Consider the following 13280-nt stretch of genomic DNA (forward strand, 5'->3'; position numbering starts at 1 on the left):
AGAGGCAGTAACTTGGGGGAAGCGGTGACAGTGTTAGGCACCTTGATGGTAGGCAACCTGTGCCCACCTGACCCATTGGATTCCCAGAAGCTGAAGATGTCAGCAATGACCTTCTATAAAAACCTGAGCCTCCTGGGGTATTGATGCTTTGAAGTGGCAAGAGAGCTGACCATTAGCCTGCAGACCCTATGGTGGGAGTCTCGCTTTGTGAGAGTTGGATCTCTGTATCCATCCCCTCTGCCCTGTGGAACGGTATGTGGCTGAGGAGAAGAATGCTGGTGTTGCTGTTGTTGGTACAGTAGTCCCCCTTTATAACGCGGGTGTTGGGGTCCAAGACCCCAACCCGCTTTGTATCCGAGCCGCGGATATCCATGATGGGGGTTTTAAATTTATTTAAAAATCTATGCTAGCGCTTCCCATTGTGAGTCTACGGGGGGGGCGGGGGGAGAGGTCAGACCCCCGTAGACTCACAATGGGAAGCGCTAGCATAGATTTTTAAATAAATTTAAAACCCCCATCGTGGATCCAATTAAAATTTCAGCGGCCGGCTCACTTTGATCGGGAGAAGGAAGCTGCTCTCACTGAAATCAGCCGGCCGCTGAAATTGACACTGCCGGCTGCTCTCTCCCTCCAATCCAACTTTTAAGTTTTAATGTTTCTGATTGGAGGGAGAGAGCAGCCGGCAGTGTCAATTGCTTTTTTTTTTCCTCCGGCTCGCCACACCCTCCAACTAGACCCCTCTCCCCCACACCCTCCGGCTCGCCCCCTCTCCCCCCCCCAACACCCTCCGGCTCGCCCCCTCTCCCCCCACACCCTCCGGCTCGCCCCCTCTCCCCCCACACCCTCCGGCTCGCCCCCTCTCCCCCCACACCCTCCGGCTCGCCCCCTCTCCCCCCACACCCTCCGGCTCGCCCCCTCTCCCCCCACATCCTCCAACTAGACCCCTCTCCCCCCCACACCCTCCGGCTCGCCCCCTCTCCCCCCACATCCTCCAACTAGACCCCTCTCCCCCCCCACACCCTCCGGCTCGCCCCCTCTCCCCCAACACTCACTGGGCTCTGTCTCCTCCTCTCCCCTCCCCCCCCACCCCACCCACCTCACACACTCCGGCTAGCCCCCTCTCCCCCCACAATCTCCAACTAGCCCCCTCTCCCCCCACACCCTCCTGCTCGCCACCTCTCCCCCCCCCCCCCACACCCTCCGGCTCGCCCCCTCTCCCCCACACCCTCCGGCTCGCCCCCTCCCCACACCCTCCGGCTCGCCCGCTCCCCCCCCTCTCCTCCCCCCCTCTCCTCCCCCCCCTCTCCTCCCCCCCCCTCTCCTCCCCCCTCTCCTCCCCCATCCCCCAACACCCGCAGGGCCCTCCTCTCTCCCCCAACACCCGCAGGGCCCTCCTCTCTCCCCCAACACCCGCAGGACCCTCCTCTCTCCCCCAACACCCGCAGGGCCCTCCTCTCTCCCCCAACACCCGCAGGGGGCTCTCCCCCAACACCCGCAGGGGGCTCTCCCCCACACCCGCAGGGGGGTCTCCCCCACACCCGCAGGGGGGTCCCCCCACACCCACCCCCCTCTTCTCCCCCCCAACACCCGCCCCCCCCTCTTCTCCCCCCCAACACCCGCCCCCCCTCTTCCCCCCCCAACACCCGCCCCCCCTCTTCTCCCCCCTCAACACCCGCCCCCCTCTTCTCCCCCCAACACCCGCCCCCCCCTCTTCTCCCCCCCAACCCCCCCCCTCTTCTCCCCCAACACCCGCCCCCCTCTTCTCCCCCCAACACCCGCCCCCCTCTTCTCCCCCCCAACACCCGCCCCCCCCTCTTCTCCCCCCAACACCCGCCCCCCCTCTTCTCCCCCCCAACACCCGTCCCCCCTCTTCTCCCCCCCAACACCCGCCCCCCCTCTTCTCCCCCCAACACCCGCCCCCCCTCTTCTCCCCCAACACCCGCCCCCCCTCTTCTCCCCCCAACACCCGCCCCCTCTTCTCCCCCCCAACACCCGCCCCCCTCTTCTCCCCCCCAACACCCGCCCCCCCCTCTTCTCCCCCCAACACCCGCCCCCTCTTCTCCCCCCCAACACCCGCCCCCCCTCTTCTCCCCCCCAACACCCGCCCCTCTCTTCTCCCCCCCAACACCCGCCCCCTCTTCTCCCCCCCAACACCCGCCCCCCTCTTCTCCCCCCCAACACCCGCCCCCCTCTTCTCCCCCCAACACCCGCCCCCCTCTTCTCCCCCCCAACACCCGCCCCCCTCTTCTCCCCCCCAACACCCGCCCCCCTCTTCTCCCCCCAACACCCGCCCCCCTCTTCTCCCCCCCAGCACCCGCCCCCCTCTTCTCCCCCCCAGCACCCGCCCCCTCTTCTCCCCCCCAACACCCGCCCCCCCAACACCCGCCCCCCCTCTTCTCCCCCTCTTCTCCCCCCTCTTCTCCCCCCCTCTTCTCACCCCCTCTTCTCCCCCCCCTCTTCTCCCCCCCCCAACACCCGCCCCCCCTCTTCTCCCCCCCCCAACACCCGCCCCCCCTCTTCTCCCCCCCCCCCCCCCCGCCCCCCCCTTCTCCCTCCCCCCAACACCCGCCCCCCCTCGGCAGTGTCAATTTCAGCGGCCAGCTGATTGTTTCAGTGAGAGAGCAGCTTCCCTCTCCGGATCAAAGTGAGCCGGCCGCTGAAATTGACACTGCCGGCTGCTCTCTCCCTCCAATCCAACTTTTAAGTTTTAATGTTTCTGATTGGAGGGAGAGAGCAGCCGGCAGTGTCAATTTCAGCGGCCGGCTCACTTTGATCCGGAGAGGGAAGCTGCTCTCTCACTGAAACAATCAGCCGGCCGCTGAAATTGACACTGCCGGCTGCTCTCTCCCTCCAATCAGAAACATTAAAACTTAAAAGTTGGATTGGAGGGAGAGAGCAGCCGGCAGTGTCAATTTCAGCGGCCAGCTGATTATTTCAGTGAGAGCAGCTTCCCTCTCCGGATCAAAGTGAGCCGGCCGCTGAAATTGACACAACTGACAGTTGGGGTCCATAAGCCCCCCCGCGGTATATCGCGAACCGCGGTATTGCGGAGCGCGGTATAACGGGGGACTACTGTATTGCTGTTCTTCTTTCTGTTTACCAGTGATGGAAGGTAGTGCGGTTCGCATGCCATGTTGATTGGCTGGCAGTCGGGAGGTGCAACTCAAGGAGAGTGCAGTGCATGACAGGTGAAATGATTTGCAAGAAGTAAGCAATGGCTCCTCAAGCACTGAAAGTACCCTCTGGGGAGGAGTCTGAGCAGCAGCCTCTTACCTCATTATGGGTGCAGCTCTTTCAATTTCACCTTTGAAGGGCTACCAACTCAGTCAGTTTCCATGAAATAGCACTTGGTGCTGTGTAATCACCTCAGTGAGCCTGGCAAATTCCAGTCAGCTCAGGATGTAGGCCCACTGTTGGTTAATTGCAAATTCTTGATTAAAACAGAACGTAACAATTTATTATATTTAAGTGCCTTACCTAACAGCTTTGCAGGTGTTGGTCACTTACCTTTACACCCTTTTTCTGAAACCCAGAGAAGGCAGGGAAAATGTCAAGCTCCTGACCCGACATCACTTTTCAGGAATTGAAATCCCTGCATGCACCTAAACCTGTCTCCCATTGCCTCAGAAAATTTCCTCCAACAATTTGTTGCTTCCAATAACATTGAGACAAAAATAGGAGCAAGCATAGGCCATGCGGCCCTTCATGTCTTCTCCACCATACTCTATGGGCTGATCTTCCATCTCAACATCATACTCTCGCACTCTCCCCAAACCCCCTGACACCGTTAGAGTCGAGAAATCCATCAATTTCCTTCTGAAATATATTCAGTAACTTGAAGTCCACAGCCTTCCATGGTAAAGAATGCCACAGGTTCATCACCCTCTGAGTGAAGATGTTTCTTCTCATCTCAGTCCTAACTGACATACCCTGTATCCTGTGAATGTGACCCTGTGATCTGAGCCCCCAGCCAGAAGTAACAACGTCCCTGCATCTAGTCTGTCCAGCCATGTTGGAATTTATACATCTCAATTAGTTTCCTCTCTTTCCTCTAAATTCTATTGAATATAGGTCCAGTCGACCCAATCTATCCTCATTAGACAATTCTGCCACCCCAGGAATTAGTCTGGTGAATCTTTGCTGCACTCCACCTCTGGCAAGTATATCTTTTCTTCGATAAGGAGACCAGAACTGTACACAGTACTCGAATTGTGGTCTCACCAAGGCCCTGTACAGCTGCAGTAAGACATCCTTGCTCCTGTACTCAAGCTCTCTTGCAATGAAGGTCGCTACACCATTTGCCTTCCTAACTGCTTGCTGTACCTACATGCTAGCTTTCAGTGCCTGATGTACCTGGACATCCAGGTCCCTTTGTAAGTTAACATTTATCAATCTATCACTCTGCCATTCTGTTTCTCCAGCTGAAGTGGATAACTTCACATTTATCCAGATTATACTGCATATCCCATGCATTTTCCCACTCATTCAAACCGCCTAAATGACCCTCAACCTTCTTAGCATCCTCCTCACCACTCACAAACCCACCAAGTTTCATAGGTGGCAATCTTTGGTTCCCTCATTCAAATCCTTGATTTCTATAGTGAATAGCTGGGGCCTAAGCATTGATTCTTGTGCGACCCCACTAATTATTACCTGCCACATTGAAAAAGACCCATTTATTCCCACTCTACCTGCCTGCTAACAAATTCTTAATCCATGCCAATATATTATCTCCAATCCCATGCAGTTTAATTTTGCACACTAACTTCTTATGTTTGACTTACCAAAAGCTTTCTAAAAATCCAAATACACCACATCCACTGGTTCACCCTTAACTGTTCTACTAGTCACATCCTCAAAACGCTCTGGTAGTTCTGTCAAACATGATTTCCCTTGGATATTTTCTGGGCGCCCTGTGATGAAATCCTTTGTGATAGACTCTAGCAATTTCCTTACTCCTGATACTAGGCTAACTGGTCTATAATTCTGTTTTCCCCCTCTCTCCTCTGCTAAAAAGTAGTACATTTGCCACCCTCCAATCCGCCAGGACTGGGCCAGAATGTACAGAATTTTAGAAGATGACAACAAATGCACTCAATATTTCTCTGGCCATGTCCTTTAGTATCTTGGGCCGTAGATTATCAGGCCCTGGGGAATTATCAGCTTTCAGTCCTATTAATGTTTCCAGCACTATTTTTATACAGTACTAATTTCCATCAATTCCTCTTTCTCATTAGACCCCTGATTCCTTAGCATTTGTGGGAAATATTTACTGTTTTCCTCTGTGAAGACAGTACTGAAGCAGTTATTTAATTGCTCTGCCATTTCCTTGTTCTCTATTATATACTATCCTGTTTTGGACATTTGTTTTCATGAATCATTTTCTTTTTATATACTTGCAGAAGCTTTTGCAGTCCACTTATATGCTACTTGCAAGTTTACACTCATACTCTATTTTTTCCACTCGTAATCTATCTCTTGGTCCTCCTTTGCTGAATTCTGAATTGCTCCCAATCTTCAGGCTTGCTACTTATTCCAGAAACTTTATGTGACTCTTCTTTGGATCTTATACTATCCTTAATTTCTTACGTAAGCCATGGTTGGGCCGCTTTTCTTGTTTTGGTTTTGCGCCTGAAAGGAATGTGTAACTGTAGCAATGCATACATTTGTTCCTTAAAATTAGCCATGCCTGTCCACCATCATGTCCTTTAATGAAGTTCCCCAATCGATCTTAGTCAATTCACACCTTTGCAGTTTCCTCTGTTTATTTCATAGAATTTACAGTGCAGAAGGAGGCCATTCAGCCCATCTAGTCTGCACCAGCCTTTAGAAAGAGCACCTCACTTAAGCCCAATCTTTCTACCCTATCCCCGTAACCCAGTAACCCCACCTAACCTTTTGGACACTAAGGGGAAATTTAGCATGACCAATCCACCTAACCTGCACATCTTTGGACTGTGGGAGGAAACCGAAGCATCGGAGGAAACCCATGCAGACAGGGAGAGAAAGTGCAAACTCCACCCAGACAGTCACCCGAGGCCAGAATTGAACCTTGGACCCTAGAGCAGTGCTAACATTTAAATACATGAATAGGATGGGAATAGAGGGATACGGACTGTCATGTTAGGTACACTGGTCTAACACTGACTGCAACTGGATGCAGCTTAGATCAAAAAGATACTCTAGACATTGATGTTAGTTCAATCAGGTTTATTGAACTAATAGCACACGTAGCACAGTTCTCTGTGAATTCGACTCTCTGCTAACTTAGGTGTGGTTACTCTGTCTGACTGGACCAGATTAGCTCTTAGCCATGGGGTGGAGGTGTGAGATTGTAACAACACCCTTGACTGACTCTCTAGATGTTCATCAGTGGAAAGAGGCAGAGTGTGAGTGCCTTGTGTCTTTTATAGTCAGATCCCACCCCTGAGTGTACTGCCTGCTTATTGGACATGTCTTGTTCTCTGTGTCCATTAGCTGCTTGTCTGTATATCATTATGTGTGTGTGTGTGTGTGTGTGTTTGTGCTTGCATATCATGACACGGACCCCAGAAGTGTAGAAGATGTTAGTTTAGATGGGCAGCATGTTCGGCGCAGGCTTGGAGGGCCGAAGGGTCTGTTCCTGTGCTGTACTTTTCTTTGTTCTTTGTTAACCACTGTGCCACTGTGCCGCCCTAAATTTAGGACCCTAGTTTCAGATCGAACTTTTTCACCTTCTATCCTAATGAAGGATTCTACCATGTTTGGGTCACTTTTCCCGAAAGAACCTGCACAAGAAGATTCTTCATGAACCACTTCTGATAGTATAATACCAAATCTAGAATAGCCTGTTCCTCAGTTGGTTGCTCAACAGGCTGTTCTAAAAATCCATTTTGAACACACGGCCATGGTAGTTGCTAATTTAATTTGTCCAATCAATATATGGATTAAAATCACTCATGATACTGTAGCACCTTTGTCACATGCATCTCTAATTTCCTATTTCATGTCATCCTTACCTTACCACTACTGTTTTGGAGATTTATAGACAACTTCCATTATGTTTTCCTCTTGTTGCTTCTTAGCTTCACTGAGATTGCTTCTACATCTAGATTTTCTGAGCCAATATCCTCTCTCAATATTCCACTGATTCCATCGGTAACTAACAACACCACCGCATGCTTTTCCCTTTTTGCCTATCCTACCTAAATATCAAATACTCTTGGATATTCAGTTCCCAGCCTTGATCACCTTGCAGCCATGTCTCCATAATCACAATCATATTGTATCCATGTTCAATGAAGGTTCAATGAAGAGTACAAGAAGACATGCTAGGAGCAGCATAAGGCATACCAAAAAATGAGGTGTCAATCTGGTGAAGCTACAACACAGGAATACTTGCACGCCAAACAACATTATCAGTAAATGATAGACAGAGATAAGTGATCTCACAACCAACAGATCATGGGCAGGATTTTCCGACCCCCCCCCCCCCCCGGGCCCAGTGTCAATCCCGCCCCCGCACCCGCCGTGTCCCGAATTCTCCGCCCCCCCGAGATTCGGCGGGGGCGGGAATCACGCCGCATCAGTCGGCGGGCCCCCCGAGATTCGGCGGGGGCGAGAACCGCGCCGCTTCGGTCAGCGGGACCCCGCGGCGATTCTCCGGCCCGCGATGGGCCGAAGTCCCGCCGCTGACAGGCCTCTCCCACCGGCGGGAATCAAGACACCTACCTGACCAGCGGGATTGGCGGCGCAGGCGGGCTCCTGGGTCCTGGGCGGGGTGCGCGAGGCGATCTGACCCCGGGGGGTGCCCCACGGTGGCCTGGTCTGCGATCGGGGCCCACTGATCGGCGGGCTGCCTTCACCATGGCGAAGGTGGAAGAGAGCCCCTCCCCTGCGCATTCGACGGTATGACATCAGCAGCCGCTGACGCTCCGGCACATGCGCGTACTTACGCCGGCCGGCGAAGTCCTTTCGGCCCTGGCTGGCGTGGCACCAAAGGCCGTTCACCCCAGCTGACGGAGTGGAAACCACTCCAGCGCGGGCCTAGCCCCTCAATGTGAGGGCTTGTCCCCTAAAAGTGCGGAGACTTCCGCACCTTTGGGGCAGCCCGACGCCGGAGTGGTTCACGCCACTCCAAAACGCCGGGACCCCCCGCCCCGCCAGGTAGGGGAGAATCCCGGCCCATATCTAAGCTCTGCAGTCCTGCATTTCCAGCCATGAATGGTGTTTGACAATTAAACAACTCACTGGAGAAGGAGGATCCACAAATAACCCCAGCACATCTGTGCAACAGACAAGGCAGAAACATTTCCACGGCAAAAAAAAAACATTTCCAATAATCTTTAGCCAGATCTGCTGAGTGGCTGATCTATTTCAGTCTCCTCCAGACGTCTCCAACATCACAGATGCCAATTTCCAGCCAATTCAATTCACTCCACGGGTTATTACAAAGAACTGAAGGCACTGGATACTGCAAAGGCTATGGGCCCTGACAATATTCTGCAATAGTGCTGAAGACTTGTGTTCCAGAACTTGCCGCGCTCCTACCCAAGTTGTTCCAGTACAGCTACAGCACTAGCATCTACTCTGCAATATGGAAAACTGCCCAGGTATGTCCTGTACACAAAGCAGGAGATATCCAACCAGGACAATTACTGCCCTATCAGTGTACTCTCAATCATCAGTAAAGTGATGGAAGGAGTCATGATAATAATAACTTTTATTATTGTCACAGGTAGGCTAATATCAACACAGCAATGAAGTTGCTGTGAAAATCCCCTAGTCGCCACATTCCAGCACCTGTTCGGGTACACAGAGGGAGAATTCACAAAATGTCATAAACAATGCTATTAAACGACACTTACTTAGCAATAACCTGCTCACTGACACTCAGTTTGGGTTCCGTCATAGTCACTCAACTCCTGACCTCATTACAAATCTTGGTTCAAGCATGGACAAAAGAGCTGAATGTCAGAGGTGAGAGTGACTGCCCTTGACATCAAGGTAGCATTTGAACAAGTATGGAATCAGGGAGCCCCAGCAAAACTGTAGTCAATGGGAACTAGGGGAAAAACATTCCACTGGTTGGAATCATACTGAGCACAAAAAATGGTCGTGGTCATTGGAGGTCTGTCATCTCAGTCCCAGGACATCACTGCAGGAGTTCCTCAGGGTAGTGTCCTTGGCCCAAACGTCTTCAGCTGCTTCATCAATGACCTTCCTTCCAATATAAGTCATATGTGGGGATGTTCGCTGATGATCACACACACAATGTTCAGCACCATTCGTGACACCTCACTGACGCAGTTCACGTGTAAATGCAGCAAGACCTGGACAATATCCAGGCTTGGGATAACAAGTGGCAAGTAACATTTTCACCACACAAGTGTCAGGCAATGACCATTTCCAGTCAGAGAGAATCAAACCATCACCAATTGACATTCAATGGCATTACCATCACTGATTACCCTACTATCAACATCCTGGGGGTTACCATTGATCAAAAACTGAACGAGCCATATAAGTACTGTGGCTAGCAGAGCAGGTCAGAGGCTGGCAATCCTGTGGCGAGTAACTTGCCTCCTGACTCCGCAAAGTCATCCACCACCTATAAAATCCAAGTCAGGAATGTGAGGGAATACTCCCCACTTGCCTGGATGAGTGCAGCTCCAACAGCAATCAAAAAGCTTGACACCATCCAGAGCAAAGCAGCCCACTTGATTGGCATCCCTTCCACAAACATTCCCTCCCTCCATCATGACACTCAGTATCAGTAGTGTGTAACCTTCTGCAAGATGCATTGCAGGAACTCAACCAAGACTCCTTAAGCAGCAACTTTCAAACCCATGGCCACTACTATCGAGAAGCCGAGGGCAGTAGATACATGGGAACCCCACCACCTGGAAGTTCCCCTATAAGTCACTCACCATCCTGACCTGGAAATATATCGACGCTCCTTCACTGTCACTGGATGAAAATTGAGGAATTCCTTCCCTAATAGTAAGAAGTCTTACAACACCAGGTTAAAGTCCAACAGGTTTGATTCAAACACGAGCTTTCGGAGCGCAGCTCCTTCCTCAGGTGAATCTGCGCTCCGAAAGCTAGTGTTTGAATCAAACCTGTTGGACTTTAACCTGGTGTTGTAAGACTTCTTACTGTGCTCACCCCAGTCCAACGCCGGCATCTCCACATCTTCCCTAATAGTACAATGGGTGTACGTTAACGACATTGATTGCAGTTGTTCAAGAAGGCAGTTCACCATAACCTTCTCAAGGACAATTAGGGATGGGCAACAAATGTTAGTCTGGCCAGCAAAGCCCACATCCTGTAAAAATAAATTTTTATAAAGTATACCAATTTGTGCTGTTAATGCTCTGTGCATTCAGGTACTGAGGGTGCAATTCTCCCAAAAAGGAACAAAGGGCGAGATTCTCCGGACTCACGACGGGTCGGAGAATAGCGGGCGTCGGAAATTTTTACGGCGACGCTGTTCCGACGCCCTCCCGCTATTCTCCGAACCCCGCAAATTGTCGGAGTCGCGTTTCCCGACAAACGCCTCCTTCCCGCCCCTGACACGACCAGAATCGCCACTGTGAGCCCCCCCGCTATTCACCGGCCCGGATGGGCCGAAGTCCCGACGTCATGGCGCCCTGTTTGGACGTCGTGAAACACACCTGCTTTTTAAATTCGTCAACCAGTCGGCCTGGCTGACGACTGCTTGGAGGAGGTCAGGGCACCACTCTGCGCACCGCTCAGCGCACCGCTCAGCGCACCGCTCGAGTCTGGCCACAACGGGGAAGGCATCCCTGGGAACGGGAGGGGGTCCAGAACGGGGGCGGTGGGGGGGACGGAGGGGGCAGTGGGGGAGACGGAGGGGGCAGTGGGGGAGACGGAGGGGGCAGTGGGGGAGACGGAGGGGGCAGTGGGGGAGACGGAGGGGGCAGTGGGGGAGACGGAGGGGGCAGTGGGGGAGACGGAGGATGCAGTGGGGGAGATGGAGGGGGCAGTGGGGGAGACGGAGGAGGCAGTGGGGGAGACGGAGGGGGCAGTGGGGGAGACGGAGGGGGCAGTGGGGGAGACGGAGGGGGCAGTGGGGGAGACGGAGGGGGCAGTGGGGGAGACGGAGGGGGCAGTGGGGGAGACGGAGGATGCAGTGGGGGAGATGGAGGGGGCAGTGGGGGAGACGGAGGAGGCAGTGGGGGAGACGGAGGGGGCAGTGGGGGAGGCGGGGGAGGCAGTGGGGGGCGACGGAGGGGGGGGGGGTTTAGGTAGAGAGTGAGCCGTCCAACCCCGTAACAAAATGTCTGCCACCATGCCATGGTGTGCAGGTGACGAGGACACGGCCGCTGGTTCCCCTGTGGCTTCCGGCCACAGGCCACTGACGCACCCGTGAGGAGGACATAGTTTACTGGCCGTTGGATGCAGGAAGTGACCAGGGGTTAGGCTGACCGCGTGTCAGCAGCGCGACCAGGCCACCGGGACACACAGGTATCCCGTGGCAGGAGGCTGCCGAGGTGTCGACTAACGTCCGTCTAACATGTCCCGTTTCTCCGCCCCCCACCACCCTTCTGTAGGTTAGCACGATGCATGGGAACAGAACGGCTATGTTCTGCGCAGTGGTTGGGGCCGCTCTACTGGATTTGGAGATGCAGCAGCATCCACACCCACAACCCGCAGTGGCTGCAGGGCCAGCTGCAGCAGCAGAGGGAAGGGCCGAGGAGTTGCCAGTCGTCGAGCAGCATGGGGGGGGGGAGGAGGAGGAGGAGGAGGAAGAGGAAGAGGAGAGAGTGAGGGTGCAGCCACGGCGTCAGAGGCGACGACCAAAGCCGAGGGTGTACCGTGTCCGGGTCTCTTTCCTAACAATGCCGGACATCACCTGCAGGAGAAGACTCCGGCTGAGTAGGCAGACGGTGATACATATCTGCGAACTCCTGTCGCACCTCGCCCCACGTGGAACGGGGGGAGGACACGCGATCCCGGTAGCCATCAAGGTGACGGTCGCTCTGAACTTCTATGCTACCGGCTCCTTCCAGTCTCCGAGCGGGGACGTCTCTGGGATCTCCCAGTCATCGGTGCACAGGTGCATCCGGGATGTGACCGACGCCCTCTATGCCATCGCCGATCGCTACATCACCTTTCCCGAGGACCGAGCAAGTCAAGACTCACGAGCCCGTGGATTTGCCAGTGTGGCCGGGATACCGAGGGTTCAGGGGTCAATCGACTGTGTTCACGTCCCCATGCGCCCGCCTGCTGTGGACAGGGACGTGTTCACAAACAGGAGGGGGACATACTCCATTAATGTCCAGGTGGTATGCGACCCCCACATGAGGTTCATGAACGTCTGTGCAAGGTTCCCAGGGAGTGTGCATGACTCCTACATACTAGCGCAGTCGTTCATCCCTGCGATGTTTGAGGGACGTCCCCCCCGGCTGAGGGGCTGGTTGCTAGGTGACAGGGGTTATCCGCTGAGGTCTTGGCTGATGACGCCGATACGGAGGCCTCAGACCAATGCGGAAACACGATACAACGAGGCCCATGCAGCAACCAGGGGTGTGGTGGAGCGCTGCCTTGGCCTCCTGAAGATGAGATTCAGGTGCCTGGACCGCTCCGGAGGGGCCCTGCAGTACCAGGCCGACAGGGTCGCTCGCATTGTAGTGGTCTGCTGTGCGCTGCACAACATCGCGATGCAGAGGGGAGATGACCTGTTGCAGGAGGCGGAGGGAGAAGCTAGTGGCAGTGGTGCCAGCACAGAGGAGGAGGAGGAGGAGGAGGAGGAGGAGGAGGAGGAGGAGGAGGAGGACGCTGGCGGAGTGGCGGGCGCAGCACGCAGACACGACCCAGGTGCTGGTGATGTCCAGGAGGCGGCACGACGGACCCGGCAAGGACGGCGGGCACGCGATGCCATGGTGGCAGCACGGTTCACGCATCGCATGTGACGTCCCCGATGAACACCAAACCACCACCTGCATCGCTAGTCATGCAGAGGGTCACCACACAACTGCCACCTCCAAACCCCCCCACCCCCTCAGTGTACACTGCTCCACTTCGACATGACGCTTATCACTGGGTCCAGACGGAATGGCACAACATTGATGGCTGTGTCAGCGGGTGTGATCAGTGCCATGTGGAATGATGACAGCCCGCTCTGCGAAGAGCTGTGAGCTCAGAATCGTTAGAGAGAGTCTGACCCATGGCAATAGCTGAACCATCCACCTTGGTGGCCGCTGAGTTCGTCACTGACACTCCATCACGTGCCCGCGTGGGCTAGCTGTGGGAGGGGGGTAGGGGCAGGGACTGCA

This window comes from Scyliorhinus canicula, chromosome 4, assembly GCF_902713615.1.
Source record: "Scyliorhinus canicula chromosome 4, sScyCan1.1, whole genome shotgun sequence".
In the NCBI taxonomy this organism is placed as follows: domain Eukaryota; kingdom Metazoa; phylum Chordata; class Chondrichthyes; order Carcharhiniformes; family Scyliorhinidae; genus Scyliorhinus; species Scyliorhinus canicula.